General features: G+C 49.2%; 1 protein-coding gene across 4 annotated transcripts in view; it reads left to right on the top strand.

The window, feature by feature from the left end:
- LOC140399050 (uncharacterized) overlaps window positions 1-26710 on the top strand; it is a 765316-nt gene that overhangs the window by 8774 nt on the left and 729832 nt on the right. For all 4 annotated transcript variants that reach the window (XM_072488134.1, XM_072488132.1, XM_072488133.1 and 1 more), the window contains exon 2: window positions 26153-26223. The gene's annotated coding sequence lies outside the window, so the exon portion shown is untranslated. The remainder of the gene's footprint in view (window positions 1-26152; window positions 26224-26710) is intronic.

The following is a 26710-nucleotide window of genomic DNA, read 5'->3' as shown; positions in this document are numbered from 1 at the left end:
GAATTGAATACAAAAGCTTCAATTGTGCAGGGCACTAGTGAGACCACATCTGGAGTATTGTACATTACTGGTTTTCTTATTTAAGGAAACATGTAAATGTATTAGAAGCAATTCAGAGGTTTACCAGACGATAATAATTAGAATAATAATCTTTATTATTGTCACAAGTAGGCTTACATTAAAACTGCAATGAAGTTACTGTGAAAATCCTCTAGTCGCCACACTCTGGCGCCTGTTCGGGTACACTTGTTTAAAAAAAAATTAATTTAGAGTACCCAATTCATTTTTTCCAATTAAGAGGCAATTTAACGTGGCCAATCACCCTAGCCTGCACATCTTTGGGTTGTGGGGGCGAAACCCACGCAAACACGGGGAGAACGTGCAAACTCCACACAGACAGTGACCCAGAGCCGGGATCGAACCTGGGACCTCGGCGCCGTAAGGCAGCAATGCTAACCACTGCGCCACCGTGCTGCCCTCTGTTCAGGTACACTGAGGGAGAATTCAGAATGTCCAATTCACCTAACAGCACGTCTTTCGGGACTTGTGGGAGGAAACCGGTTCACCCGGAGGAAACCCACGCAGACTCGGGGAGAATGTGCAGACTCCGCACAGACAGTCACCCAAGCCGGTAATCAAACCTGGGACCCTTGTGCTGTGAAGCAACAGTGCTAGCCACTGTGCTACCGTGCCGCCCATACCTGGAATGGGTGGGTTATTGTATGAGGAAAGGTTGGACAGGCTAGGACAGACCTATTAGCAAAAATGAATTATCGATAATAGTGCCCGGGATTCTCCGATATCCTGGCCAAGTGTTGACGTCGGCGTAAAATCAGGCCGCGCGACGCCAGGGTCAACAGGCCTGCAGGCCCAGTAATTCTCCTGTTCTTCGGGCGCTAGAATGGCGCGGGAGTGCTGTGCGCTGCTCTGGCGCTGAAAGCCGGCCCTGCACGGCCGGCGCGGGTCCGCGCGATGGCCGTCTCCGCACCGACGCAGTTGCTAGCCCCCGTGCAACATGGCGGAGACCTACCGTGGCCCGGCGCGGAGGAACATAGGCCCCCCCCCCCCCCCCCAGAATGAGCGAGCCCGCCGATCGGTAGCCCCCGATCGCGGGCCTGGCCACCATGGAGGCCCCCCCAGAGTCGGATCCCCCCAACCCCCCACCAGGACGGCCCCCGCAGCCAGAATGCCGAGGTCCCACCGGGTGGGACCATATGTAAACCATGCCGGTGGAACTAGGCAGGCACTCGGCCCGTCGAGCGCAAGGAATTGCCGTAGGGGCCGCTTTCAACGGCCCCCGACTGGCGCCGCGCCGGCCGCACGGGCACGATTGCCGCTGATTCTCTGGTCGCTGGAGAATCGATGGCCCAGTGTCGGGGCGGCATGGCAGGATTCACGCGCTTCCCCCCCCCCCCCCCTCCGGCGATTATCCGATCCCGCGCAGGCTCAGAGAATCCCGGCCTGAAAGTCTCAATAAAGACTTTATAAAGGGCAACACGGTAGCATTGTGGATAGCACAATTGTTTCACAGCTCCAGGGTCTCAGGTTTGATTCCGGCTTGGGTCACTGTCTGTGCAGAGTCTGCACATCCTCCCCGTGTTTGCGTGGGTTTCCTCCGGGTGCTCCGGTTTCCTCCCACAGTCCAAAGATATGCAGGTTAGGTGGATTGGCCATGATAAATTGCCCTTAGTGTCCAAAATTGCCCTTAGTGCTGGGTGGGGTTACTGGGTTATGGGGATAGGGTGGAGGTGTTGACCTTGGGTAGGGTGCTCTTTCCAAGAGCCGGTGCAGACTTGATGGGTCGAATGGCCTCCTTCAGCACTGTAAATTCTATGATAATCTCTATGAAAAGACAAGAAAGAAAATGAAGTGGTGTTATTAATTTGTATCAATGTCAGGTTATTCTGTTTGTAACATTGAAAGTAATGTCAGTGTCAGACGGAAAGCGCAGGCTTTTTCCCGCGTTAGGGAAGGATGGGGGCGGGGCCGGGGGGGAAGTGCAGTGCTGGAGAGGAACGCACACTGATTGCCAAGGGGTAGGGGGATTCTCACACTGGGGGGTCGATGGAATGGCGGGAGAGGCCGGGGTCAACAGGAGTCAGCTGACTTACGGGGGTGTCATGGGGGGAGCAAAATGGCTAGATGTGGATCTAGCGGGGGGAGGGGGGGGGCGAACTGGGTTCTGCTGCATTGGCCAAAGGGGAGCTGGAAGTAGGAGAGGTAGTCGGGGCGGGGGTCCGCCGCCTGGCGTACTGGAGGGTGCGGGAGGCGCGGGCACGTGGCTGGCCTAGAAAAGGAGATGGCTAGTCGGCAGGGGTGGGGTGGGGAGTAGCCCCCTGATCCGGCTGATAACTTGGAATGTGAGGGGCTGAACGGGCCGGTCAAGAGGGCCCGGGTGTTCGCGCACTTAAAGGGACTGAAGGCAGACGTGGTTATGCTCCAGGAGACACATCTGAAGGTGGCAGATCAGGTTAGGCTGAGAAAGGGATGGGTAGGGCAGGTCTTTCATTCAGGGCTGGATGCGAAGAACCGAGGGGTTGCAATACTGGTGGGGAAGCGGGTGTCGTTCGAAGCACTGAATATTGTAGCGGATAATGGAGGCCGATATGTGATGGTGAATGGTAGGTTGCAGGGGGTGCGGGTGGTACTGGTGAACGTATATGCCCCGAATTAGGATGATGGCGGATTTATGAAACTCATGCTGGGTCGGATTCCGGATCTGGAGGTAGGAAGCTTGATAATGGGGGGGGACTTCAACACGGTGCTGGACCCAGCACTTGACCGTTCTAGGTCCAGGATGGGTAAGAGGCCGGCTGCGGCCAGGGTGTTCAGGGGGTTTATGGACCAGATGGGGGGAGTGGATCCATGGAGGTTTGTCAGGCCGCTGGCCAGGGAATTTTCCTTCTTTTCCCACGTCCATAGAGCCTACTCCCGGATAGATTTTTTCATTTTGAGTAGGGTGCTAATCCCGAAAGTGGAGGGAACAGAATATTCGGCCATAGCCATCTCGGACCATGCCCCGCATTGGGTGGAGCTGGAGTTGGGGGAGGAGAGCGAACAGCGCCCGCTGTGGCGCCTCGTTGTGGGACTGTTGGCGGATGAGGGGGTGTGCGGGCGGGTGCGGGGGTGTATTGAAAGATACTTGGAGGCCAACGACAACTGGGAGGTGCAGGTGGGGGTAGTCTGGGAGGCGTTGAAGGCGGTGGTCATGGGAGAGCTAATCTCCATTGGGGCCCACAGGGAGAAGAGAGAGAGGAGGGAGAGGTTGGTGGGGGAGATTTTAAGGGTGGACAGGAGTTATGCAGAGGCCCCCGAGGAGGGGCTACTTAGGGAGCGATGGAACCTCCAGACGGAATTCAACCTGATGACCACGGGGAAAGCAGAGGCACAGTGGAGGAAAGCACAAGGGGCGGTTTATGAGTATGGGGAGAAGGCGAGTCGGATGCTGGCATATCAGCTTCGTAAGAGGGAGGCAGCGAGGGAGATTGGTGGAGTTAGGGATAGAGGGGGGAATACAGTGCAGAGAGAATAAACGAGGTATTTAGGGACTTCTCTGGGGTCTGTACAGGTCTGAGCCCCCAGCGGGGAGGAGGGGATGCGACGACTCCTAGATCAGCTGAGGTTCCCGAGGGTGGAGGAGGAGCAGGTGGCTGGTTTGGGGGCGCCGATTGGGCTGGAGGAGCTGGTTAAAAGATTGGGGAACATGCAGGCGTGGAAGGCCCCGGGGCCGGATGGGTTCCCGGTTGAATTTTACAGGAAATACGTGGACTTGCTGGGCCCGTTGCTAGTGAGGACTTTTAATAAGGCGAGGGAGGAGGGGACCTTGCCCCCGACAATGTCCAGGGCGCTGATTTCTTTGATTATGAAGCGGGACAAGGATCTATTGCAATGTGGGTCGTATAGACCGATCTCGCTCCTCAATGTTGACGCTAAGTTGCTGGCGAAGGTGCTGGCTACGAGAATTGAGGACTGTGTCTTGGGGGTGATTCATGAGGCCCAGACGGGATTTGTGAAGGGTAGGCAGCTAAATACAAATGTGCGGAGGCTTCTCAATGTGATTATGATGCCCTCAGTGGAGGGGGAAGCGGAGGTAGTGGCAGCTATGGACGCGGAGAAGGCCTTTGATTGGGTGGAGTGGGAGTATCATTGGGAAGTGTTGCGGAGATTTGGGTTCGGGGAGGTGTTCATCAGCTGGGTCAGGCTGTTATATAAACCCCCTGTGGCGAGTGTGGCTACAAACCGGCGGAGGTCGGAGTACTTTCGGCTGTACCGGGGGACGAGGCAGGGGTGTCCCTTATCCCCCTTGTTGTTTGCAATGGCAATTGAGCCGCTGGCCATGGCACTGAGGGAGTCCAGGAAATGGAGGGGATTGGTTCGGGCGGGAGAAGAACACCGGGTGTCGTTGTATGCCGATGACCTGTTGTTGTCTGTTGAAGATCCAGTGGAGGGGATGGCGGAGGTCATGCGGATCCTTAGGGAGTTTGGAGACTTTTCGGGGTATACACTCAACGTAGGGAAGAGTGAGCTCTTTGTGGTGCATTCAGGGGACCAGGGAAGGGGGATAGACGAGCTACCGCTGAAGAGGGCGGAAAGGAGCTTTCGGACCTGGGGATCCAAGTAGCTAGGAGTTGGGGGGCCCTGCACAAGCTCAATTTGACGCGGTTGGTGGAGCAGATGGAGGAGGATTTTAAGAGATGGGTTATGCTGCCACTCTCACTAGCGGGTAGGGTGCAGTCGATCAAAATGACGGTCCTTCCGAGGTTTCTCTTTGTGTTCCAGTGCCTTCCCATTTTGATCCCCAAGGCCTTTATCAAATGGGTAAGCAGGAGCATCATGGGATTTGTGTGGGCGAATAAGACCCCGAGGGTGAAGAGGGTGTTTCTGGAGCGTAGCAGGGACGGGGGGGACGGGGGACGGGCTGGCGCTGCCGAATTTATGTGGCTACTATTGGGCAGCCAATGTGGCAATGATCCGTAAGTGGGTAATGGAGGGAGAGGGGGCGGCGTGGAAGAGGCTAGAGATGGCGTCCTGTGTGGGCACGAGCCTGAGGGCGCTGGTGACGGCACCGCTGCCGCTCTCGCCGGCAAGATACACCACGAGTCCAGTGGTGGTGGCGATGCTGAAGATCTGGGGGCAGTGGAGGCGACACAGGGGCGAGGTGGGAGCCTCGGTTTGGTCCCCGATTCAGGAGAACCATCGGTTTGTCCCGGGAAGGATGGATGGGGGGTTTCGGAGCTGACATTCGGCAGGGATTAGAAGAATGGGGCAACACGTTGATCGATGGGATGTTTGCGAGCCTAGAGGCGCTGGAGGAGAAGTTTGGGCTACCCCCGGGAAACGCTTTCAGGTACATGCAAGTGAGGGCGTTTGTGAGGCGGCAGGTGAGGGAATTCCCGCTGCTTCCGGCACGTAGGATTCAGGACAGGGTGATTTCGGGTGTATGGGTTGGAGAAGGCAAGGTTTCGGCGATTTACCAGGAGCTGCAGGAAGAGGAGGAGGCCTTGGAGGAGGAGCTTGGGGAGGAGATAGATGAGGGTCTGTGGCTGATGCCCTGAGTAGGGTTAATTTTTCCTCCTCTTGAGCCAGGCTCAGCCTAATACAGTTTAAAATTGCTCACAGAGCGCATATGACGGGGGCGAGTTTGAGTAGGTTCTTTGGGGTGGAGGACAGATGTGGGAGATGCTCAGGGAGCCCAGCAAATCACGTCCATATGTTCTGGTCGTACCCGGCACTGGATGGAGGACTATGTGGTGAACGTCCGGGTCAAGCCGAGCTGGGGATTGGCATTATTTGGGGTATCGAACGAGCCGGGAGTGCAGGAGGCGAAAGAGGCCGGTATTCTGGCCTTTGCGACCCTGGTAGCCCGGCGGAGGATTTTGTTACTATGGAAAGATGCGAAGCCCCCTAGTGTGGAAGCTTGGATCAATGACATGGCAGGGTTCATCAAGCTGGAGAGGATAAAGTTTGCCTTTCGAGGGTCTGTGCAAGGGTTCCTCAGGCGGTAGCAACCGTTCCTAGACTATCTCGTGGAGCGTTAGGAGGAGGTCAGCAGCAGCAGGCGAGGGGGGGGGGTTCTTTTGGGGTGGTGTTTGGGTTAAGGGGGGGGGGTTTCCCTATTTGTGATTATGACTGTTATATGGGGGGGGTTATTGTATATGGGGGAAATCCAATGTATAATTTCTGCTTGTGTCTTGTTTCTTTTTTCCTGTTTGGGGGGGGGGGGTTGGACAACATTTGCTAAATATACCTCAGTGTGCTAAGAATTTTGCTGATGACCAATTTAAGTTTGTCAGGCTCGCAATGTGGCACAGTTGTATGTACTGAAAGCTACATATATTAATACACAGGGCCCTGTTCTTTGCAGACAGAAAGAACATGTACACATTGCACCTGTTTCAGTCAAACAATATCAGTGACAGCCATTCGCTAGTTCATTCCTTGGGCAATGCCTTGACCAATCAGAGTCAAGCTGCCTCATTTAAATTTCAAACAATGCTTAGCAGTTAACTGTCAGTCACTATCAATTGATGCTCTCTCCATGGCAATTCCCCTCCCAATCAGGGACTACTTACCAACCAATCAGCATTGTCCTCTCATACAGTATAAATTTGTTGTTTATTCTGATATTTGCATTCTTGGAACTGTCCTGATAAGTGCATGACAGAAATAGTCTTTTTTTCAGCAATAATAACAATTTGTGTTCAATAAATGAGTGGGAATCATCCATTATTTGGCTGCAATGTGTGCAAAGCACCTTGTAGTGAATTTCCACACATGGCTTTTGGTTATTGGTTGTCGTCTTTTCATCCAAGTTAACTAACCTCGTCTGTAAGGAGGGTATTGTTAAATTGTCACTCTATTGTCTGGGTTCGAAGATTTAAATTTTTATTACTGAGAGTTACACAGAATTTACATTGCAGACTGAGATTATTTGACCCAACTGATGTTTCTGCTCCAATATGCCTTATCTCATCCTATCAACATATTCTATCAAATAGCCGTCGTGATTCACTTTAGTTCTGGGCACATCACTTCTATGCAATTCAAAATCCTTCTTGTCTTAACCCGTCCAACTTTCATTCTTCACATGTCCCCTTCTTTCAAAGTCCTGTTTCAATTTGTTTTTTTTACAGTTTTCTCCCCAATAACCTTTCAATTGGGATGGACAAGAAATGTCCTTGAATCCCTTTATTTTTCCTAAATTAGTCTTGTGTAATCATCAGGGAGCTGTCACGGTCAATTTAATCCCATGGATCCTTCATAAAAGTGCTATTAATTGCAGGAAGGACACCCAAGGAGTGTGGTCCTACTTAGAGCTGCAGCCCATCTTGCAGTTAGAGTTACATAGGTTGGCTCCATGAAGGAAGGATGCCAAATCTTACAGCACACTATAAATTGTACTGTGAGTGAGACAAAAAGCTAATGTCTGCACATATTTCATGTGGGCTCCAGCAAGTGCTTCTTGGATTTATATTTGGAATGTGAAATATATTTAATTCTGATCCTTAGTTGCCCTAAAAAGGTGATGAGGGTGGTGATGATGGTGGTGGCAGCGATGATGCTGGTATTGGTGGCAATGGTGGTAGCCTGTCTGCTTGAACAAAAGAACAAAGAAAAGCACAGCACAGAAACTGGCCCTACGGCCCTCCAAGCTTGCGCTGACCATGCCGCCTGTCTAACCTAAACCTTCTACACTTCCGGGATCCTTATCCCTCTATTTCCATCCTATTCATGTATTTGTCAAGGCGGCCCTTAAACGTCGCTATCGTCCCTGCTTCCACCACCTCCTCCGGCAGCGAGTTTCAGGCATTCACTACCTCCTGTGTAAAAAAACTTCCCTCGCACACCTTAAACCTATGTCCCCTAGTAATTGACTTTTCCACCATGGGAAAAAGCTTCTGACTATCCAGTCTGCATTTGATTGTGCATCCACAATGGTAATCAGTAAGGAATTCCAGGATATTGAGCCAATGAAATGAAATAAAGTTGACTTAAGTCTAGGTCAGGCTGCTGTGCCACACAAAGGGGAACTGATTCACGTCCTATGGCTGCTCTTGTGCTTCTCAGTGGTAGAGGTTCCAGGGGAAGGAATTACTGTCAATGTGAGCTTGGTGAGTTCCTAGAATACAACACTCAGTTAGGAAGACCTGAAGCCACTGTCTGCTGGCAGTGACGAGGGTAGTTAGTTATTAACTTCAGTAGCAGGGGTACTGCCTAAGCCAGTGTTTTTCAAACTTTTTTTCCGGGGACACATATTTAACAACTGGCCAACCTTCGGGTCCTAACCCGGCCGACCTTTGCGGCCCACACCGACCGAACTTCGCGACCCACGCCGGCCGAACTTCGCGACCCACGCCGGCCGACCTTCGCGACCCACGCCGGCTGATCTGCGCAACCCACCATTTTCTCTTACCTTGTTTGCTGCTGACAAAAATGGAGGGAATTGGTTTTGGGTCCCTTTGGCCCTCGTACACGCTTCTCCAATGGAACCTGTCGCATGAAGGTGAAGCCTTCCGGTGTCGGAAAGTGTGGAGTCTCCATCTATCCAAAGTTCTATATTTTTCTCCTGTAAAATATTATCAGATAAAACCCCCCCAAACTCGTAAAAAAAATAAAAATAAAGAATAAAATAAATGAAAAATGTAAAAATAAAATGAACTTGTGAAACAAAAAGCTGCGACCCTTTTAAAAAAAAAAAAAAGTGGCCACACTGAGCATGCGTGCCCGGTCATTGGAGCACATGCGCATTTGCGCATGCGCTCCGATGATCGGGCACGCATGCGCAGTGCGGCTGCATTTGTTTTGCATGTTTGTGGCCATTTTGAAGGCCGCTTGCAGCCGCCGTTAATAACATCCAGCTGTTGCGCGCAGATTTCCGCGATTGGGAGTATCCTGTCACACTCCTGACTTCAGCTTTATAGATAGTTGAGAGGCTCCGACACTGTCATAATTGACCTTCAGCAGCTGCAAAGTCTTCCTTGGTAGAGTTTTCATTTTGACCACAACTGATCTCGATTGTACTGGGGTTTCTTGTTGTGCTTGGTCAGACACTGCTCTGCTGTCTCTGCTCTGCCATTTAACCCTTGCGCCTGTGCATACGCTGTGGCCTGGTCTGAATCTCAGTGGTTTCAGCAGTAGTCCAGGGGTTGGCGATCTGTATATGCGACTCCCTGCAGTCTGATGTATGGCTCCCAAACAGCTACTGAATTACTGATTGACTGAGCTTTCAGGAAGTTGCCCCCACGAACCTCATCCCAGTGTCGAAACATTTTTTAAAAATCAGCTGTCTAAAAGTTCTTGTCTGTCAGATACTTTGCCAGGAAAATGGTATTCTGCACCATCACCCACCATCTGATCACATGAGCCGAACACAGACAGGCACATTAATGAATAAATCATCATACTCTGGTTGGTTTTTTTTGAAAAGCTCAACCAAAATGATATGTTCCACTTGGCCATCCTTTTCCAAAGCATGTGATTGCAATGCACTTGCGTGTCTTTGATGTGGTTGATGTTTGTATACATTGGGATTCAGAACTTACAGTCACTAGCCCATGAAGACAGAGGTAGGCTGCAGCTGTTTTTTTGGAAGCTGTCAATCACTGTGGCTTCACAGCGCCAGGGTCCCAGGTTCGATTCTGTCTGTGTCACTGTCTGTGCGGAGTTTGTACGTCCTCCCCGTGTCTGCGTGGGTTTCCTCCGGGTTCCTCCCACAGTCCAAAGACGTGCAGGTTAGGTGGATTGGGCATGCTAAATTGCCGTTAGTGTCCAAAAGGGTTAGGAAGGGTTATTGGGTTACGGGGATAGGGTGGAAGTGAGGGCTTAAGTGGGTCGGTGCAGACTCGATGGGCCGAATGGCCTCCTTCTGCACTGTATGTTCTATGTCACAGCCCATTACTAGAAACGAATGAATAGGTTATAACTACAGGATCTGAGGGGTTTGTACACAGATCACAGCTGCTCTCTTTCCAGGAATGGGCACATGATGCCTCCAGGTCAGTGTTACAGGCAGCACGGTAGCACAGTGGATAGCACTGTTGCTTCACTGCACCAGGGTCCCAGTTCGATTCACTATCTGTGCGGAGTTTGCATGTTCTCCCTGTGTCTGCGTGGGTTTTCTCCGGGTGCTCCGGTTTCCTCCCACAAGTCCCGAAAGACATGCCGTTAGGTAATTTGGATATTCTGAATTCTCCCTCTGTGTACCTGAACAGGCGAAGGAATGTGGCGACTAGGGATTTTTCACAATAACTTCATTGCATTGTTAATGTAAGCCTACTTGTGACAATAAAGATTATTAATTAAACAATTGAACTTTCTGTCACTGCTCTCCAGCTTCCAGAAAGGTTTTTTTTTTCTGAGGGGGTCTGTGGGGGTTCCTCTGGTAGAGGGTCCCTGCGGGGCTCCCTCTAGTTAGGAGGTCTCTGTGGGGGTTCCTTTAGTTAGGGGGTCCCTGTAGGGTCTCCGTATTAAGTGGGTCCCTATTAAGGGGGTCCGATAGAGGAAGAGTGGGCAGGTCCTGCGTTGTGGGAGGAGTGGGGGGCCCTCGGATGGACTTCAGAGCAACTCCCTGAAGGGGTTACCCCCTTGACCCACCATGTCAGGCTCATGTTTGGTGAGACATGTAGTAATCCCCGCCCACGTGATTCCCGGCCCAGAGGGGGCGGGCCGCTAAGTGGATGCAAATGGGTCATTAAGACCCGTTTGCATTCATTTACATGATCCCACTGGCGCATAGGCGCAAACTCCAACCCCACCACCAGTGGACACTTGCAAAGACTGCAGGGAAAATTGGACAATGCAAAGAAAATGCTCAGCCCTGTCTGTTGATTAGAACCTTAAACGCTCAGACAGGACAGAAACTACCAAACGATTTACATACTAATGAGCCATCTCCAGGGACAAAAGGGAAACATTTAGATACACAATGTTAGGACAGACTCCCCGGCGCCAGAAGAAGCTAAGACAAAGCAGACTGACAGTCACCAGGACATGCCCAGCGATCAGGGAACCACCCCTCTATTGGAGGAAAATCGATACCGATGATTGGGAAAGACCCAATTAGTTGAGGCCAAGTTCAAGGCCCGCCCAAAAGAGCGCAAAGCCCTTTTGGGTACAAAAGGTATCCCCAAGGGAGAACGCCCTCCTTTGGCTTTGGCTCTCAGCGAAGAGAGAGACCAGCCTAGCAGCTACAGCAGACCAAGTAAATTCCAAGTCAACGCCCGCTACGAGATAGACTCTCCTAGTTGCTACCCTGTAAACACCTCAACCCAGCAGCCTCAGAACCGAGCGACAGCCATTGTTCCTCTGACTGAGTGGGGGCCCGAAGCTAAGTATAGGCCTTAGTAATAGTGGTAGTTTAGTTTTGTAGAGTTTTTGCATGAGTAGATTTGACTGTGTAAATAAATGAGCATTGCTTTTGAACTTACTAACTGGTGTATCGAGTCATGGATCAGTATTCGGTTCTGAACCTTGTGGCGGTGTCGAAAGATACCTGGCGACTCTTGAGCAAACGTGATTAAACAGAGCCAAATTAAGAACCATTCAAAAGTTAGCAAAATTTACTGGCGACATCTGACAAGACTCGCTTTAGAAGTGGCCTAACCACTCCGAGAGAACGCAAAATTTGAATTGAGAATCCAATTGGGAACAGAAAGAAAAACCACAAGCGTCAAAACAGTACTGATCAAGCCTCTGAGATTCGGAAGTGTGTACTAACAAGGATATAAGATAAACCTGAGAGATTTTGTTGCGTAAAACTGCCGGGAGTTTTGTAGGCCGGAAATTAGCGTAAGCCGTACCCGTGTTTACATCACCGCTTTATCATCCCCTGTTCCAAATTCGGTAGAGATCCTAGTAGAGAGAATGGCAATGAAGGCAATGGAACGCCTTATGAACCCCCAGGAATTTGAGGTTGCAGCGACCCGCAGTAGAGTAGGACAGTGTCCCGTTTGGGAAGAAGAGATCAGGAAATATCTCAAAGGGAAAGGATGGCCCCTTTGGAGTGAATTCTGTGATAATGAGGGAACAGGACCCGGGAGTATAGGACATACTTGGTGGGAGAACCTGTCAGAGATCCACAAGAAGAGCTTGGGAAAAGCTCGCAAGCCAGTGACAATCGTGTCCTGTTTGGCACAGAGGAGGTCGTTAGGATGCTCTGTAGAGAGATAGAGGAGAGAGACAGAAGTAGTGAGGTAGACGTGAGTGAGGTAGACGTGAGTGAGGTAGAGAAAGAGAATCGAGATCTGAAAGAGCAGTTGCAAGGGACAGAGAGGTGGATGATGCCAAGAAGGCACACCGGTCTTGTCTCGCACATTTGAGTAGTTTCCAAACGCAATACGATAAGTCCTACCAGGACACGCAACATGCGGTCTTGGTAAGACAAGAAACAGAACAGCAAGCTGAGAAATTGCAGAAACAGTGTAACGATTTAAAAGCAGCCCTACGAGCACTCCATACTTCCACAACGGAACAAAGGCAGAGTTCAGTAGACCATTCAAAGTGCCGGAAGCAAATTGCAGAATTGCAATCTCTGCTGTCCGTGCAAAATGGCTTTCAGAGTACATTCGGACCCCAATTGGATCAAGAAAATGGCCCCTATTGGCAGGAATTGAACGAGACTGCCCATAGATACGTACATGGGACATGTACGCAGGAAAAACCCCAGAAAAGGAAAGCGCCCCAACCCCCAACCGAACAGGCAGAACACACCCCCATGAATCCTGTGACCATACACCGCGGGGCCGCAGGAGAAGGAGAAGCAGACTTCCTTTACTCAACCCCGTTAACCGTGACCCAATTACGGGACGCGTGTGAAAAAATTAACCATTCCTTCCCACATCCGACCCCCACCAATTTTTCGCTAAAGTCAGACAACAGGCTACCATGTACGGCCTGGACGAAAAGGAGCAAGTGAAGCTCAGTTTTAAGCCTCGACCCTTCAGTCGCAGCAGCCCTTCCCGACCCACAGAATGTAGGAGGAGGCACACTCTAAGAGGTGCACACAGCGATCCTTGATGCGATTGGCTTTAACAGAGGAGACCCCATAGAAGGTCTAAATAAGTGTAGGCAAAAGAAGACAGAGCACCCCACAGCGTTTGCTGGACGTTTGTGGATTCACTTTACCGCAGTTTTTGGAGAGTTAGCCAGTGCCCATTTGTCCCCAGATAATATGGCCAAATGGACCTGAATTCTAGTCTCCCACGCCACAGAAGCAGGATGAAAAGCTTGCGCAAATTATGACCCCTCAGATGAGGCCCACAATGAAAAATGGGTTTTGAAGAGATTGTCCCGCGCTTGGGAGCAATCAATGGCAGACAAAACCGCATTTATAACACCCGATAAAGAGCAGGCAGAAATGGACCCAGCTAAAGCACACCAGAACCCCGCATGGGTAAATGAGGGCAGGAACAGCCAACCCCAGCCAAAACCTCAAGAATGTTATAATTGTGGACAGCTAGGACACTTTGCACGAGAGTGCAACGTGCCCCAGAAGCAGCAGAGAAATCAACAGACAGGCACCCTAAACAAGAATAGGGCAAAGCCGATCCATAGCGCTTGCGCCCGTTCAGAGAGTACAGACATGAACGGCACCGACTGACGGTGTTCGGGCTCCCCAACTTGGGTCTGCGACACCCTTTGGGACAAGTCCGGTAGACCGGTAGTAGCAGGCAAAGTTCGGGGACAACCCGTAGAATTTCTTTGGGACACAGGAGGGTTCCGCACCACACTCAATTCCTTCACGATGTTCCAGCGAGACACGTGGCCCAAAACAGACACCATTACACTCAGCGGTTTTACAGACCATCTACAACAGGGACACATCACTGCCACTATAGCAATATAGATAGGTAACATTGCAACCAAGCACCCCGTAGTTTTAGTTGATCTGCCCCAGACAGCAGAACATATCCTTGGGATCGATTTCATGAGCTCCCATAACCTTTCTTTCGACCCAGTGAACAAGTGTGTATGGAAAATGGCAAAGGCAGCACGAGCCCCCGCCACGCTCACAGTAGGAGAATACATAAATAGGATTAGCTCAGTAGGAGACTTCTGGTTCGACCCTCGAGCCATTAGTGCAGACAAATAGGTTAGGGCAGTCCTGCAGGAACACAAAGCAGCATTTGCACAGCACAAGCACGACTGTGGCAGTTTGACTGGCTTTGTGAACATTACAGGTCCTGACCCTAAACCCCAGAAGCAGCCCCCACCGTAGTCACGAGTCCCGAGACCCGAGACCATGCTCAAACAGGGACTCCCGTCAAAATGTTTTTCGATTTTGGACATTAGTAATGGCTTCTGGTCCATTCCATTGGCTAAAGCGTACAAATTCGCCTTTACATTCCAAGGGCAACAATACACGTGGACGTGCCTTGCACAAGGCATCCACAACTCCCCCTCCATTTTCCACCAACAGCTGGCAAATGGATTAGCAAAATTTTCCCGCCCCGATTGTCTGGTCCAGTATGTAGATGACTAGTTACTACAGACAGACACAGAGGGAGAGCACATTTTGCTTCTCACTGAACTCCTAGCACTCCTAAAAGAAATTGGTTGTAAAGTCAACCCCAAGAAGGCCCAGATTCTGAAAGAAAAAGTGATTTACTTGGGAACAGTGATCACTCATGGTAAACGTGAGATCGAGCACAAGAGAATTGACTCGATTGTCAAATTGCCCCTTCCCCACGATGTCTCAGCCCTCCGGTCATTTTTAGGACTAGTTGGTGACTGCTGAAACCATATTGACGGTTTCGCCTCTAAAGCAGCGCCCCTTTCCGAACTTCTCAAGAAGCAGGCACCTTGGGAATGCCTCCAACAGCATACAGGTGCCGTGGATGCTTTAAAAAGAGCACTCAGTACAGCCCCCGCACTACAGGTCCCAGATCCACATTCCCCGTACGCTTTAGAGGTGGCAAGCACCGACCGAACCCTTTTGGCCGTGCTCCTCCAGGAACGCCACGACCAGTTACGCCTCACGCATGTTAGACCCCGTAGAGCAAGGATTTTCTGCCTGCGAAAGGCACCTGCTCGCAGTTTTTTGGGCAGTACAATACTTGGCCTATATTACAGGACTCAACCCCATCACCATCCTCACAGAACACACCCCGACACAGCTATTGTTAGACGGCTGACTTAAAGATGGCACAGTCAGCCCAATCCGCGCAGCCCGTTGGACCCTTCTTTTACAGGGACGGGACATCATGGTAAAGAGAACCAAAACCCACACATTCCTTGCCATTAATCTGCAGTATGCAGGCACCCCTCATAAATGTGAGATCATCACCACAAAACACAACACAGGCCCATTTATTCCCAAACACTCCCCAGGAAAACAGGTAGTACACCCCAGAGACCCCAGCCCACAGACACGTGTGCACCCCTAAGGATTTATGTGGATGGCTCATCCACAGTGTTAAATGGAGAGAGAATTACCGGTCGTGGTATATATGTAGAGGACGCGCCCTAGATGAAATTTCCTTGACGTTGCCAGGACACTTAGGCTCTCAGGCAGCAGAGCTGGCAGCAATTGCATATATTGTAGACCACCCAGACTCGTTCCCGATCCCAGCAGACATCTATTCAGACAGCTTGTATGTCTGCAGTAGTTTTACAGAGTTCCTACCACTCTGGGAAACAAGAGGATTTGTTTCCGCGGATGGTAAACCCCTACCCTCAGCCCCATTACTCCGCCATATCTTAGAGACAGCGAAGGATAGGAAATACGGCATAATTAAGGTTCGCAGTCATCACCGTTCTTCCCCCCCCCCCCCCGGAAAAGTTAAAGCAGACGCCCTAGCGAAGGCAGGCTCCAGGCATGGTTATTTCTGGAACCCCTCCGAAAGCACCCCAGTACACGCAGTTCAGGTCTCACAGACCAACACTCAGGATTTAGCAAGGGCCCAGAAAGAGGATGTGAAATTCAGCGAAGTTTCAGCCCCGTACGACAAGTTTTAAAAACTCAATAACCACACATGACGGTGTGATTTTAAAGGATGGCATTTATATAGTTCCCAGCCAGGACAGGAACCAGATCATTTATCAGTTCCATGACAATCATGGACACCAAGGAATTGAACCCACACTAGCCCACCTCAGACCGCTTTGCTGGTGGCCTGATTTAAAAATCGATGTCACACACTACGTAGAGAATTGCTTAATCTGTGCCCAGAACAATCCGGACAGATATGCTAAAACGGCTCAACTTAGCCATACCAGCCCCGTTAATGGACTCTGGACAAATCTCCGGATAGATGATATAGGACCCCTACCCCCGTGCAGAAATGGTTACAAGTATGTGTTGGTGGTCATAGACACCTTCACAAAATGGGTGGAAGCCTTTCCGTCAAGAACTAAGACGGCCAAGACGACGGCTAAAATATTAGCACACCACATCTTTACAAGATGGGGCCTCCCACGCAGTATAGAGTCCGATCAAGGCACCCATTTCACCGGACGTGTAATGAAAAACGTCCTCACGATTTTCGGAATTCCAAATCGCATACCACCCCCAGTCAAGCGGTATTGTAGAACGAATGAATAGGACATTGAAAGCCACCCTCAGGAAAATGGTTCAGCAAAATAATAGCACTTGAGATTCAGTACTCCCATTTGCTTTGATGTTTTTAAGAAACACAGTATCTACATCCACAGGTTTCACCCCCTACACCCTCATGACCGGACGCCCCATGAAAGGCACTGAGTACTTACTAGGACTGGATTTGGCCAGCCCCGCAGTTACAGCCCTCACGCATGAAAATGCGGTTACACAACTAGTATAGAACATAAAGGCAGCCCAACTCACCGCAGCAGTGAGACTTGGAACCAGGAAGAAACAGAGCAAGGCCTGTTTCGACAAAACAGTACACGCCACTGAGTTTACAGTAGGGCAACAAGTTATGCTTTCCCTTTACAACCCCAGTTCATTCCTCTCCCCAAAATTTCCGGTCCGTACTCCATTTCTGACAAAGTCAGCCCCTCCGTATACAAAATAACCTATCCCAATGGTAAGTCTGCATGGTTTCATTTAAACCAGCTCAAGGCTCACTGCTCACAGAATAACCACATACACCACATCCTGCTCGCAGCAGCAGACGATCACACCCCGCCCACAGATGACGTATTCCTACCCTCCCCCAACCACTCCAGCCCGTCCTCAGACACGACTTCAACTCCGCCCCCAGAGGCACGACTCCGCCTCTCCCCTCAACCAGCAGCGACAGCGACAGTGATAGCGATCAAGATGACGATAGCCATAGCACACCACGTTACGCCTACACCCCTGCACCAGGCCCCACTCCCAGTGAATCTGAGCAAGATTCCACCGACCCATTTGAAATCACTTATATCAAAGCCCCTGACCCACCGCCTGACGATTACGGATTGAAGCATAGTAGCTCCAACCTCGATACACGATTCTGGCACCGAGACAATTCGTTCAGGCTCATCCGGAATGATGAGATGGACCCCATTTCGCCCCAAGCAGCTTTAGCACGGTTACTACAGACAAGAGTTTGGCAGCCGGGAGAAGATGATGACTTAGAGTCCGGCTCCCACCAAATGAATCCCTTTGCGACCCCGTTAGCTATTGAGCAGTGAGGTGTCCAGATGATGGAGAAAAAAGGAACCGATGGAGAGATACGGTGTCCTTTCTGATGTAACCTGCACCATGTTTGTTGAATGTTTGTTCGTTAGTGTTATCGTTAAGTGTGTGAAAACTCGGAAAGTTTTTCACGGCCCCACGTCACCACTCCTTTAACGCCTCCCGGCTGTTAATGGAACAAGTTTGTCCCAGACAATAGTTCAGAGGAACTAGTTTGTCACCAGAACCTTGCTAAAGGTACAAGTTTGTCCAAGACAATAGTTTAGAGAAACTAGTTTGTCACCAGAACCTTGTTAAAGGTATAAGTTTGTCCCAAACAATAGTTCAGAGGAACTAGTCTGTCGACAGAACCCGACTCATAGTTGCTCTCCTAATTCGAGAGGCAGCCCCCCACGACGACCACATTCTTACCCGTTCTTGCCGGTTGCTCAGGCAGTGGAGAAATGGCATTGATCCCCGCCCTGCCTGAGGACCCCCCTCTGGTCAGCTACGCTCGGGTAGAGCACATACGGCATTGATTGCCGTCCTACCCGGGGATTCCACCCATTTCTTACCCGCGCGGCACATACGCACCCCATTTTGGCTCATTCAAATACATTCAAAATTATTTTGTTTGGTTTTGGCAACCCTTAGGTTGCTTCCCTATGCTATTTACATCCTCAAACACTGGGATGGTAAATCTCACAGGCTGCGAGATGGCTCGCAGTACGGCAGTATTTTCTTCGATGTCTTGTCCAAATATTCGGTTTTTTAAAAAAAAATGAGGGAGTCTAAGATGGTGACCAATTATAAAGGGAAATTGGCCGTAAAGGACAGAGAGACAGACATACAAGATCTTAAGCAAGATAATAACAGAAATTATGCTTGTGTTCACAGAACTCCAGAAAACACAGAGGAAGACAAAGAAGTCAGACAAAGATGAAGACAGCCTTCGTGTTCACATGGATCTTAGTGGGATCCCTTCAGTTAGAACATGGAACATAGAACATTACAGCGCAGTACAGGCCCTTCGGCCCTCGATGTTGCGCCGACCTGTGAAACCACTCTAAACCCCATCTGCACTATTCCCTTAATGTCCATATGTCTATCCAATGACCATTTGAATGCCCTTAGTGTTGGCGAGTCCACTACTGTTGCAGACAGGGCATTCCACGCCCTTACTACTCTCTGAGTAAAGAACCTACCTCTGACATCTGTCCTATATCTATCTCCCCTCAATTTAAAGCTATGTCCCGTCGAGCTAGACATCACCATCCGAGGAAAAAGGCTCTCACTGTCCACCCTATCCAATCCTCTGATCATCTTTTATGCCTCAATTAAGTCACCTCTTAACCTTCTTCTCTCTAACGAAAACAGCCTCAAGTCCCTCAGCCTTTCCTCATAAGATCTTCCCTCCATACCAGGCAACATTCTGGTAAATCTCCTCTGCACCCTTTCCAATGCTTCCACCTCCTTCCTTTCATGCGGCGACCAGAATTGCACGCAATATTCCAAATGCGACCGCACCAGAGTTTTGTACAGCTGCAACATGACCTCATGGCTCTGAAACTCAATCCCTCTACCAATAAAAGCTAACACACCGTACGCCTTCTTAACAACCCTCTCAACCTGGGTGGCAACCTTCAGGGATCGATGTACATGGACACCGAGATCTCTCTGCTCATCCACACTGCCAAGAATCTGACTATTAACCCAGTACTCTGTCTTCCTGTTATTCCTTCCAAAATGAATCACCTCACACTTTTCTGCATTAAACTCCATTTTCCACCTCTCAGCCCAGCGCTGCAGCTTATCTTTGTCCCTCTGTAACTTGTAACATCCTTCCGCACTGTCCACAACTCCACCGACTTTAGTGTCATCTGAAAATTTACTCACCCATCCTTCTACGCCCTCCTCCAGGTCATTTATAAAAATGACAAACAGCAGTGGCCCCAAAACAGATCCTTGTGGTACACCACTAGTAACTGGACTCCAGTCTGAACATTTCCCATCAACCACCACCCTTTGTCTTCTTCCAGCTAGCCAATTTCTGATCCAAACTGCTAAATCACCCTGAATCCCATGCCTCCATATTTTCTGTAGTAGCCTACCGTGGGGAACCTTATCAAACGCTTTACTGAAATCCATATACACCACATTAACTGCTTTACCCTCATCCACCTGTTTGGTCACCTTCTCAAAGAACTCAATAAGGTTTGTGAGGCACGACCTACCCTTCACAAAACAGTGTTGACTATCTCTAATCAAATTATTCCTTTCCAGGTGATTATACATCCTATCTCTTACAAACCTTTCCAAGATTTTGCCCACAACAGAAGTAAGGCTCACTGGTCTATAGTTACCTGGGTTGTCTCTACTCCCCTTCTTGAACAAGGGGACAACATTCGCTATCCTCCAGTCTTCTGGCACTATTCCTGTAGACAAAGATGACTTAAAGATCAAAGCCAAAGGCTCAGCAATCTCCTCCCTAGCTTCCCAGAGAATCCTAGGATAAATCCCATCCGGCCCTGGGGACTTATCTATTTTCACACTTTCCAGAATTGCTAACACCTCCTCCTTATGAACCTCAAGCCCTTCTAGTCTAGTAGCCTGAATCTCAGTATTTTCCTCAACAACATTGTCTTTTTCCTGTGTGAATACTGACAAAAAAATATTCATTTAGCACCTCTCCTATCTCTTCGGACTCCAAGCACAACTTCCCACTACTGTCCTGGACTGGCCCTACTCTTACCCTAGTCATTCGTTTATTCCTGTGTTGCGCGCGGACGCTACCCCCCTGACCCCTACCACACAAACCGTAAATGACTCTCACCCCTGTAATACACGGAACCCCGAGATAACTAGCCCAGCGACAGCTAGCAATACCCCGACCTGGTGTGATAAGTTTATCACCTGGTACTCACTCTCATATGTAGTCGAAGCAGTCTTAGTGCTGGCGATACTTTGCAGTGTCGTGCAAACGTTTAGAGTCAGGAAATGGCAAAACAGAGCATATCGCTCTCGCACCCCGGTATACAGGTTTAGGTCCCCCATTTTCGGATTTCACCAGACCACCGAACCCATTGGGACGGATTAAAGAGCATCCATTTTGTTTAATGTATTCTATGGAATAAAGAGATGTAAACCTCTGTGTCTGACTGCCAGGCCAGAGACATTTGTGTGCTGCTATTTTGTACAGTTTAAGATGTATAGATTATTTTTGGATTGTTTGTATTTTTGGATTGTTTAAATGAGGATACTTTATTGAGAATAGTTAGAGGTTCCAGTTTTTTAAATTTTTCTGTAATGCATGTAGAATTTTTTGATAATGAATGTATTTAAAATGGTTTAGGTAAAATTGTGTTGCATAGGATAGGACAGTGTAGAGCCTAGCATGGGTGCCGCGGGGATCAGAGGATGAAGACGCCATAGTAATGTGATCCTTCACGCTTCGCGTTGAGGATCACAAGGAGGGTGTGTAGCCATCTAGGATGGCCACGTCCCGATTACAAAATGGACACTTGTAAAGAATGCAGGGTAAATTGGACAATGCTAAGAAACAAGCAGGTGCAAGCCCTGTCTGTTGATTAGAACCTTGAACACTCAGACAGGACAGAAGCTACCAAACGATTTACATACTAATGAGCCATCTCCGGGGACAAAAGGGAAACATTTAGATACACAATGTTAGGACAGACTCCCCGGCGCCAGAAGAAGCTAAGACAAAGCAGACTGACAGTCACCAGGACACGCCCAGCGATCAGGGAACCACCCCTCTATTGGAGGAAAATCGATACCGATGATTGGGAAAGACCCAATTAGTTGAGGCCAAGTTCAAGGCCCGCCCAAAAGAGCGCAAAGCCCTTTTGGGTATAAAAGGTATCCCCTAGGGAGAACGCCCTCCTTTGGCTTTGGCTCTCAGCGAAGAGAGAGACCTGCCTAGCAGCTACAGCAGACCAAGTAAGTTCCAAGTCAACGCACGCTACGAGATAGACACTCCTAGTTGCTACCCTGTAAACACCTCAACCCAGCAGCCTCAGAACCGAGCAACGGCCATTGTTGCTCTGACTGAGTGGGCACCCGAAGCTAAGTATAGGCCTTAGTAATAGTGGTAGTTTAGTTTTGTAGAGTTTATGCATGAGTAGATTTGACTATGTAAATAAATGAGCATTGCTTTTGAACTTACTAACTGGTGTATCGAGTCATTGATCAGTATTCGGTTCTGAACCTTGTGGCGGTGTCGAAAGGTACCTGCCGACTCTTGGGCAAACGTGATTAAATAGAGCCAAATTAAGAACCAACCAAAAGTTAGCAACAAAACGTATCGGCATCGGGCGCCGATCCCAATTTCTGCCTGATTCTCCGTTCCATTGGGAAATTCGCTTTGGGCATCCCAGGATGGAGAATTCACCGTACTGTGTTTTTGATCAAATTTTAAATGTGGCTCTCCTTAGTCATCAAGGTTACAGAGCCCTGCAAGTCAGGAGATATAATTTCCTTCCCGATTGATGACTCCTTGTGTTACTTTATTGCTGACTGAAAGGAGGCTGTGGTAGTGTGGCCCCTTTAAGGGGCAATCGTTCGCAGGTCACGTGACCCACCTGTCGTCTATTGCTTTGGAATGCTCAAAATTCAGCCAATGGTGAGAAAGCACAAGGGTCCGGGGAGCAAGGGAACCGGGTGTGAGCCTGGGAGTCAAGGAGTAAAGACCTGTGTTGTAGTTGCTGTGCCTGTCCATGGTTTCACTTTGTTGTTGTTTGAAAAAAATCACTTTGTGATTAAAGCAGCCTCCTCGAAGATACCTCCCGCTATTACAGAGGCTGATAGGGATGGTAACTAGTCCCCTTAGATTTGTGTCATATTATGTGAATAAAACATAACTATATATACTCCACCTTGTCAGATCATTCTTATTGCCACAGTGTGACTGGACTAACCTGGCTGGGGTATGATGATCTGCAGTGCACTGGTCTTCAGCACTGAATCAGCACCCCGAGCTTCTGCTTTACCCTGGGTGCTCAGCACTTCTCAATGTGATGTGGAGATGGCTGGTCTCTGATATCTGTGATTCTGGATCCTTTGGAAGGACGTTGAGTTGTATTATCCACTTGGCAATTTTGGCTGACTATGTTTTCAAACACTTGGCCCATGCATTCTGATGCTAACATGTTTAAGGGAGGGACTTCTTTCTCCTCTGCCTCACTGTTAACCTTGTTCTTTTTTTTCTTTCAGCTTTTACATTTTACTTGGGGTTATCACAATGCTCGTTGATCTCACTTTTCCATTCGCTCGGTCTGTTTGCTCTCCCTTTCTCCGTACGCACCTGTCTGGTTGATGTCTTAGTTGATGCCCACTCCCCATTCTCTCTTGGTTGATCTCCTGGTTGACTCCTCTTTCCATTCGCTCTGTCTGGTTGATCTCTCTCCATTCGCTCTGTTTGGTTGATCTCTCTCCATTCGCTCGGTCTGGTTTATCTCCTCTCTCCATTCGCTCTGCCTGGTTGATCTCCATTCGCTCTTGTCTGGTTGATCTCCTTTCTCCATTCACTCTGTTTGGTTGCTCTCCCTTTCTCCATTCGCTCTGTCTGGTTGATCTCACTCCATTCGCTCTGTCTGGTTTATCTCCTCCATTCACTCTGTCTGGTCGATCTCCTCTCTCCATTCGCTCTGTTTGGTTGATCTCATTCCATTCACTCTGCCTGGTTGATCTCTCTCTATTCACTCTGTCTGATTGATCTCTCTCTATTCGCTCTGTTTGGTTGCTCTCCCTTTCTCCATTCGCTCTGTCTGGTTGATCTCCTCACTCCATTCGCTACTGTCCGGTTGATCTCTCTTCATTCCTTCCTGACTGGTTGACCTCCTCTCTCCGTTAGCACTGTCTGGTTGATCTCGTCACTCCATTCGCTCTGGCTGGTTGATCTCCTCACTCCATTCGCTCTGTCTGGTTGATCTCTCTTCATTCGCTACTGTCCGGTTGATCTCCTCTCTTCATTCGTTCCTGACTGGTTGACCTCTCTCCATTCACTCTGGCTGGTTGATCTCGTCACTCCATTCGCTCTGTCTGGTTGATCTCATTCCATTCGCTCCGTCAGGTTGATCTCCTGAAATGAAAAATGAAAATGAAATGAAAATCACTTATTGTCACAAGTAGGTTTCAAATGAAGTTACTGTGAAAAGCCCCTAGTCGCCACATTCCGGCGCCTGTTCAGGGAGGCTGGTACGGATCTCCTCACTCCATTCATTCTCTCTGTCTGGTTGATCTCCTCACTCCATTCACTCTGTCTGGTTGATCTCCTCACTCCATTCACTCTGTCTGGTTGACCTCCTCACTCCATTCACTCTATCTGGTTGACCTCCTCACTCCATTCACTCTATCTGGTTGACCTCCTGGTTTATCTCCTCACTCCATTCATTCCTGGCTGGTTGGTCTCCCTTCTCCATCTCCTCCTGTCATTGACCCATTCCTCTCCCAATCCTGCTGCCTTTAAGTCTCTCACCACCACATCTTTCCATCTAATCTTTGGCCTTCCTCTCCTTTCAGGTAGTTCCATCTCCATAACTTGCCTCACAACATGTCTCTCTCTCTCTCTCTCCCCCATCTCTTTTGGGTTACTTTCTTCAATTCTGTCAAATATCTTCACTGACCACCAGATGCACTGATTTTTTAATCTTTTCTCAATACTCCAGGGTCATAGCGTCCAGTCACCGTCCCACTCTTCTTTAGGTTGCCCAAGTCTCCGCATTATATAACAAGGTCGGCCTTACAACTGGTTTTTCAATTCTTCCTTTCAGTTTCGATTTCAGCGATACGTTTCACTCACATAACACTCCCCTGCACTTCTTCCAATTACTCCAACCAGTTAATCCCTTGCTTAATTTCCATTTCCCTCCTTCTGTCTTCTTCTACCACTGACCCCAGTTACTCACTCTCTTCAGGCCTTTACCCATAATCTTTACGCCTTTACTCTGATCCTCTCATTGAGCCTCAAACTGACAGTCCATATATTGGGTCTTTGGCCACTGATCCACATACTCCTGTCTTCCAATGCTTTTCTCCACATTTCCATACACTCAGTCATGTTATCATCATTTCCACCACATAGTTCAATATTACTTCAAAATTCAAACTCTCCCCAACACTGCTTCTTGCTCTTGTCTGGCCATCCTTGTATATGTCCTGAAATAGTCGTATAACACTTCTCAGGAACTCCATGAATTCTAGCACATTCTAGCAGCACGGTAGCACAGTGGTTAGTACAGTTGCTTCACATCTTCAGGGTCCCAGGTTCAATTCCCGGCTTGGGTCACTGTCTGTGCGGAGTCTGCACGTTCTCCCTGTGTCTGCGCGGGTTTCCTCCGGGTGCTCCAGTTTCCTCCCACAGTCCAAAGATGTGCAGGTTAGGTGGATTGGCCATGCTAAATTGCCCTTAGTGTCCAAAAAGGTTAGGTGGGGTTACTGGGTTACGGGGATTGGATGGAGGTGTGGGCTTAAGTCGGGTGCTCTTTCCAAGGGCCGGTACAGACTTGATAGGCCGAATGGCTTCCTTCTGCGCTGTAAATTCTATGATTCTATGGTTCAGGCTTCTTCTCTTGGCACATGGTCGGCATGGACACTGTCTTCAATTGTCTCAAAACACAAATGGCATTAGTGGTCATAGAGGTCTACAGCACAGAAAAGGCCCATCGCGTCTGCACCGGTCAAAAACAACCTAACGATTCTAATTCAATTTTCCAACACTTGGCCCATAGCCTTGTATGCCTTGGCATTGTAAGTGCACATATAAATACTTCTACAATGTTATGAGGGTCTCTGCCTCCACTTAACTCGCTGCCTCCACCACCTTTTCAGGCAGCGAGTTCCACACTCCCACCACCCTCTGGGTAAAAAGATTACTCCTCACATCCCCTCTAAACCTCCTGCCCTTACCTTAAATCTATGCCCCCTGGTCATTGATCTCTCCACCAAGGGGAAAAGTTTCTTTCTGTCTACTCTATCTGTGCCCCTCATAATTTTATACATCTCAATCATGTCCGTTCCCGCCCTCAGTCTCCTCTCCCACAAGGAAAACAACCCCAGTCTATACAATCTCTCTTCATAACTAACACACTCCAGCCCAGGGAACATCCTGGTAAACCTCCTCTGCACCCTTTCAAGTACGATCGCATCCCTCATGCTTCTTCTGATTAATCCAACCTGACCTTCATTATTCTCAGACTCTCTGCCATACCCAGAAGGTAGGTGGTCTGAGTTTAATTCCACAGTCTATTCTTGTTCGTCCCCCTCCCCTTTTGAATATTGGTCTCAGAACGATTTGCCTCCCAACCTTTGGGGTGCAGTTGTGAACAGAGATTTGGGTTGACCCACTGTTTGTGGGGATGGCTCATCTCTGTCCATAATCTGCTGCTTCGAGGATTCAGGCAGGCCCAAGGACCGACATATCCAACCGGGTACCAGGGGAGTAGTACGGAAGATCTGCTGAGTGATTTTGGCTCCTGTGTGGAATGTTGTGGACAAGATTCCAGTTCATAGCACGAGAGAAGTGTGGGTGATTGATTGTTTTTCTTTTTTAATCAGGACTTGAATTTTAATCAGAGGAAGTTACACAAAAGAGAGACTACAATACAACCTAAGGAGTGCCTGTACACGTAAGTTAATGAACCGAGCAGGGCTCATCGCTTAAATACGTTGTCGTTTTTGTCACCTTCCTTCCCCCTCTTTAATTTCCAGTGGGATATTTCCTTTTCGGATGCCTCATTCACTTTTCCATCACTACTTTGTCCTCCTTCCATTCTAACACTCCCTGTGCAGCAGTGTAATTCCTGTCAATGTGCCACTTCCCACACTGTTGTCCCATGTCCTATTGACTCCTTTCAATTTACACTCGCCTTCTCTCTGCCGCACTGCGCTCCCTTATTCGAGGTGCTGTCTCCATCTTGGGATTCAGTTTTTCTGGACACCTCTGCTCCGTTCCATTTGTCTGTTCGATCCTGACACCAGCAGAATAATTCTCCCACTGACCACTCGGTTCTCTGGTTGTGGACATTTGCTAATGGAAGTAGGTCGTTCCTATCGAGGCTCCTCATAAATATTCTCCCAGCCTCCTTAGTTTCAAGGGAAACAACCCCAGTCTAT

This window comes from Scyliorhinus torazame, chromosome 22, assembly GCF_047496885.1.
Source record: "Scyliorhinus torazame isolate Kashiwa2021f chromosome 22, sScyTor2.1, whole genome shotgun sequence".
Lineage (NCBI taxonomy): Eukaryota > Metazoa > Chordata > Chondrichthyes > Carcharhiniformes > Scyliorhinidae > Scyliorhinus > Scyliorhinus torazame.
This window is presented reverse-complemented; position numbering and strand designations above follow the sequence as displayed.